The sequence below is a fragment of the Mauremys reevesii genome, unplaced genomic scaffold (assembly GCF_016161935.1).
Source record: "Mauremys reevesii isolate NIE-2019 unplaced genomic scaffold, ASM1616193v1 Contig117, whole genome shotgun sequence".
In the NCBI taxonomy this organism is placed as follows: Eukaryota; Metazoa; Chordata; order Testudines; family Geoemydidae; genus Mauremys; species Mauremys reevesii.
Genome location: NW_024100735.1, coordinates 56,221 through 62,169, shown reverse-complemented (window position 1 = coordinate 62,169; position 5,949 = coordinate 56,221). Strand labels below are relative to the sequence as shown.

The following is a 5,949-nucleotide window of genomic DNA, read 5'->3' as shown; positions in this document are numbered from 1 at the left end:
GCAAACTCTTGCAGCCCTCCCCTTCCGCCCTGACTGATAGGGGGGAGTATTGAGCCTCCCTCCCTTAGGCCCTTCAGCATCCCTGGGGAAAGACAACACCGCCCAAGTGACTTTGGGCCAGTAGGTCAACCAATAGGGCTGCCTCCCAGGCCAGGCTGCAGCCCAGCTTCAGGACTCAGAGGAAATGGAGCTCGCATCCCTCCCTACAGGACTCCAGGCACGGCCAGGCTTCTGGATCAAACGTCCCCTCTTGTGCTCAAGTCACAACAGCTAGAGGGCAAAAGACAGGTTTTCATGGCCTTTGAGAGAGCAAGACAGAGCCTTGGAAGACCCAGCAGGGTTTGTGGCACAGGAATTGTCCTCAGATCCCACCGAGACTTCAGCTCAGATTGCAGGATTCAAAGTCCCGAGTGCTGCCCTTACACCATGGGACCAATAGGGAACCCCCAGACCTCTGCTGAGCTCTGGTGTGGATGACCCTGTGGGGGCAGCCCTGCCTTTGCTCACCAAGTTGGCCTGCAGCAGTTGGCTGCAGCTCCCAGAGGCCTTTCTTAAACCAGCCTGAGAGGCCAGTGGGCATGTGAGGAAGTTGCCCCTTCAGTCCCAGGCAGTACATGGCCATTCCTAGTGAAAAGCCAAGTCCTGGGGGAAAAGGTGATGTCAAATAACATCTTGGAGAGATGCCTTCTTTCCTTTTGCAGGGAACTGTTCCCTTTTTACCTGACCAGGGACTTGAACCCTCAGATTAAAAGTCTGATGCTTCACCAACTGAGCTAGTCAGGCTTACACATAAAAGAAGCAAATTTCGTGCAGAAGAGAAACTAGTCATGAAAATGAGGGCAGGAAACAATACAGAAAACCTACTACTCTCGCTCTCTTAGCAGTCCTAGCCCCCAACCTGCTCCTCCATCTGGTGCCTTGAGGCCTTATTCTTTTTTCAGTTAAATATCAAATCCAGGAGAAAACACAGTTATACAAACCAAAACGAAATCACAAACAGAAATGTCATTGGAAATACAGAAATAAAAAAGGAAAATGCAATTCCCATCACTTTATCGTGTCAGGGCCATTCCTGTATCGAGAGCACCCGCGAAGGTCCCTGTGTGCTTACAAGAAACCTGGAGGAACTCATACCACAGCCTGAACATGAAACTCAACTGCTCCCAGGTGCTGCAGTAAAACCCTTTCCCAGCTGTGACGTTGCACTCCATAGGATTTTATGAAAATATGCTAATGAGTGTGAATATAAAGTGACTGGACTATGCTTCATGCAAAAGGTCTCTTGTAAGGTATCATTACAAAGCTTATAATCTACTGTGTGTGTTCATCCTATTTGTATGAACCGATCATTCTTGCATCTGAAACTAGAAATATGAACTATAACTCTGAGGTCCTATCATAGAATCACAGGGGTGGAAGGGACCTCAGGAGGGATCTAGTCCAACCCCCTGCTCAAAGCAGGACCAAACCCAACTAAATCATCCCAGCCAGGGCTTTGTCAAGCCTGACCTTAAAAACCTCTAAGGAAGGAGATTCCACTACCTACCTAGGTAACCCATTCCAGTTCTTCACCACCCTACTAGTGAAAAAGTTTTTCCTAATATCCAACCTAAACCTCCCCCACTGCAACTTGAGACCATTACTCCTTGTTCTGTCATCTTCTACCACTGAGAACAGTCTAGATCCATCCTCTTTAGAACCCCCTTTCAGGTAGTTGAAAGCAGCTATCAAATCCCCCCTCATTCTTCTCTTCTGCAGACTAAACAATCCCAGTTCCCTCAGCCTCTCCTCATAAGTCATGTGCTCCAGCCCCCTAATCATTTTTGTTGCCCTCCGCTGGACTCTCTCCAATTTATCCACATCCTTCTTGTAGTGTGGGGCCCAAAACTGGACACAGTACTCCAAATGAGGCCTCACCAGTGCTGAGTAGAGGGGAATGATCACATCCCTTGATCTGCTGGAAATGCCCCTACTTATACAACCCAAAATGCCATTAGCCTTCTTGGCAACAAGGGCACACTGTTGACTCATATTCAGCTTTTCATCCACCGTAACCCCTAGGTCCTTTTCTGCAGGTCCTGTTGTAATGATGCAAAGTGTGGGCCATTAATAGTGGTTTGGACTCTTGATGGCTCCTATTAACCAGGACAATTGACTGGAGATGGCTCTGTCCTGCACCATCTGTGAGTCAGGCCAGGAAGAATGAAGGCTTGGGGGTCTCACAGGACATGTGACCATGTCACCTGGTACAGGAATCCATCTTAAACCTGGGGTTCTTCCCCAAGAGAGAGACAAAGAATTCCTGCCTTGTACCAAAGCTGTATAAGGGGGTGGAACTGAACAAACATGGCTGCAGTCATGAGACATCCCCTAGCTACCACCTGAGCTGGAACACGGACTATACGAGGTGAAAAGATTGGACCCAGACATAAAATAAGTCTAGTCTGCAAAAGAAGCTTATTGGAAGATCTCTGAGGGTGAGATTTGATCTGTATTGAGTTTCATACTGTATTAGGCTTGGACTTGCATATTTTTGTTTTATTTTGCTCTGTGAAAAATACAAGGTCCATAGAGAAGGAAAAGAAAATGCCCTAGAAAAGTCTGTGTGTGTGTGTGTGTGTGTGTGTGTGTGTGAGATGGGTGGGAGGGTGTCTAGAAACCACTCTCCTCTAGTTTCTTTTCTCTCATTTCCTGTAGAAAATCTGAAGCAGGGAGCAAAAACCATTGCCTTCTCTGAGGCTTGAATGCAGGACCTTCAGATTATGAGACTGACACACTGCCAACTGCGCTAAGAAGGCTTAGAAAAGTTTTAGGCTCAGTGTATATAGGACCCTCCTACAGCAGTGACTGGGGCAGGGAAGGAGCCAGAGATGTGCTGGAAGAAGCAGGGAGCTCTGATGACCAGAGACTTTTCGTGGCAGCTTTCACAGCAGCAAAGAAATCAATTCATGCTGCCAATGAACAATCTACTGGAACTAATGGCAGCACAGGGGGGATGTTTCCAAGCTATGCACCTACTTCCACATTTTAGAACTTACTCTCCTTTTCCTAGTAGGGCACTTTCCATGCAAATTAAGCAAAGCAAGTTGGGGAAACTACACAGGTAATAAAAACCAGTGCTCCAAATAAGGCTTGAATTCATAATCCCAGCAGTAGCCCCCTCTGCGCTAACCAGTTGCACCAGTGCAGGTGCTTCTCAGGCCTTGGCTACACTTGCAAATTTGCAGCGCTGCAGCAGGGTGTGAAAACACACCTCTCCCAGCGCTGTCCGTTATTCCACAGGGAGGTGGACGGCTGGGGGGAGCTGAGCTCTCTCCCAGCTGGGGGCTTTAGCTACTTAGCAGCGGCGCGCTGCGCAGCGCTTGAAGTGCAAGTGTAGCCAAAGCCTTAGGCAAAGCTGGGAAGCAGGCAGTTATCAGTCTCTGTGATTCAGACCTTTGCCTGGTAATTGAAAGGCTGATGCATCAAACCTAACTCAAGATGCGGCTTTTCAGCCATGAGACTCCAGGACATTTTGACAGAAAGAAAATCTCCTCTGTTTTGGTTTAGCCCCATTTGACTCCTTCTGCTCGTCTTCTCCCCCTCCCTCCAGTCTCTTTCCTTCCCCATTGGGGCCGTGCAGAGAGGAGTCCCAGTCAGTCTCTGTCACAGAGTCTGTATCCCATAAAGGGAGGGAGGGGTTGCTCCAAAACATTGATAATGGGGGTGGGAGAGGTGGGCATGGTTAGGGGAGAAAGGATGGAGAACTAACAGTGGGACCCAGAGAGATTCCCCCAGATTGGGGAGATCCCCTGCTGCCCCCATCAGCCAGCTGTGGGAAGAACAACTTGGGATTCCTTGGGGAAGCCACCTTTAAAAACACAAGTGTAACAAGCTAGTTACATTTTAATAAGACCAAAGCCTCCTCAATCCCAGGGTCACAATCACTGGAATGATTTTGCCTTGATATTTTACCGGCCGCAGACACAAAGCGAGTCAAATTACAGTTTCCGGTCGGAGTCAGTGCACACACAAGAATCCGGAGGCTTTTAATTCCTTAGGTTCTGCTGCCATTTCATTTCTGTCCTGTTCCAAGATTTATCATTGTGCAAAGCAACGTTAGGCCCTTGGGAGTGTCCCCCTCAGTGCTGCCTGCCACCCTTGGGCAATTTAAAAGGGCCCAGGGACCCCCGCCACCACCGCCAGCAGCACAAGGGGACTAAGGCAGTTTCCTGCCCGCCCTCACTCCATGTGGCACGTCACTCCCGGAAACGGCTGGCACGTCCCTGGTGTGGGGGAGGTCTCCGTACGCTGCCCCGCCCCGAGAGCCAACTCTGCCAGCTGTGGCAATGGGAGCTGCGGGGGTGAAGTCTGCGGGCAGCCATGCACAGAGACACCCCTGGCCCTCCCGCTTAGGGGCTGCTGCCAGAGGAGGGTGCAGGTTGCTTTTGGGAGATGCCCGAGGTAAATGCTGCACCCCTCACCCTCTCCTGCACCCCCAACCCCAACCCAGACCCCACACCTGCACCCAAACTCCCTCCAAGAGCTTGCCCCCTGCACACCCTCCTGCAGCACAACCCCCTGACTGAGTCCAGACCCTGCACCCAAACTCTCCCAGAGCCCAGCCCCTCTCCCTCCCACACCCAAACTCCCTCCCAGAGCCTTAGGCAGGTGTGTGGGGGGTGGGGTGGGGCAGGACTTGGTCCCATTCTGGGCACCACCAAAAATTGTACAAACCTGCCGCCCCGTCCAGCCCAACCTTCTGCTGACGCACCTCAGCCCACACCCGTGCAGGGTTTGAAGCTTCTATTGCTTAAACTCCAGGACACTGAGGGATTTCAGCTCCCCTTTGCCCAGAGGGAACCTTCACTCCACTCCCAGCCAGGTTCTTGTCCATGGGATCACTGTAGGGGGGCTGGGTCCCGCTGGGTCTTTTCTCTCTCTGTGACAGGCCAGGGTGCAATAACTGGGGCATCTGAGCACCCAGGACCTTCTGTGGGGCTGCCATTCCCCTTCCCCTTCTGTGGTCTCATCAGTCATTGACTCCAGCCTCTTTTCTATCCATCGTCAGCACCATCCCAAGCCAGCTGCACTCACCTCAAAAAGACAGTGTCCCCTGTTGGGTGTAAATCACTGACCTCTCTCCTCCCTGAGCACTGACTGCCCCTCTGTTTCCTGGCCTCTCAGTCTGTGCAGATGGGACCTTTCCCTCCAGTGCTGGAGGATTCGCCCTTCTCATCTATCCTTGTCCCAAGCAGCACAGCGGGTGGGAATCTTAAATGTACCAAGGTGAGTTAGGAGCAGAAACCACCCCCCAGACCTTCCATGCAATTGGCACTTGCCCCTCACTGAGCAGGATTGAAACTCCTGCAGGGAGACTGCTGGGCCACATCCCAGCTGGGCATGAGCAAAGCACCAGGGTGAAAAAATGAACTTGGAGATGCTGGGGATTGAACCCAGGGCCTCATACATGCAAAGCATGTGCTCTATCACTGAGCTACATCCCCAGATGGCTTAGGTGGGCTATGGGTTACACTCAGAGCCCTCCTGTCTCCACTGCATCCAGTGACCTATAAGCCTCACAAGAAGCCCATTCCCCTCTCTGAGGGCCATTCCTGCTCTCCTGGAGGTTAATTGTTCATAGGGGTCACTTTGCAGCAGGGCCAGATTCGATGTGTGGGGCAGAGAGAGTTTGTGCCCTGGTCTCAGGGTGCAGAGATACACTCAGCCCTCTCCCCTGCATTGGGTGGGGGGTGCTGCCACCCCGTGCTGCAAGGTCATGGTGGGGGACGCTGTGAGCAGCTCAACACCTCACCCTGGTGGCAGAAGTGGGGTGGGGAGCTCCAGATGTTTCCACCTTCCTGTAAAGTCCAGCTTTCCCCATCACATTCACTGCGGTGCAATTGGGTCACTGTTTCCATGGCTGAACAGCAAAGAATCATTCCCAGTTTCCCTTCTATCGACAGCAGG

The 5,949-nt window shown here is 51.5% G+C and overlaps 1 non-coding gene across 1 annotated transcript; it reads right to left on the bottom strand.

Annotated features, from left to right (window-relative positions):
- Window positions 1–5,414: 5,414 nt before the first annotated feature.
- On the bottom strand, window positions 5,415–5,486 carry TRNAA-UGC. Its single transcript has one exon. It is a non-coding gene; the product is annotated as a tRNA-Ala (tRNA).
- Between the last annotated feature and the right edge of the window lie 463 nt (window positions 5,487–5,949).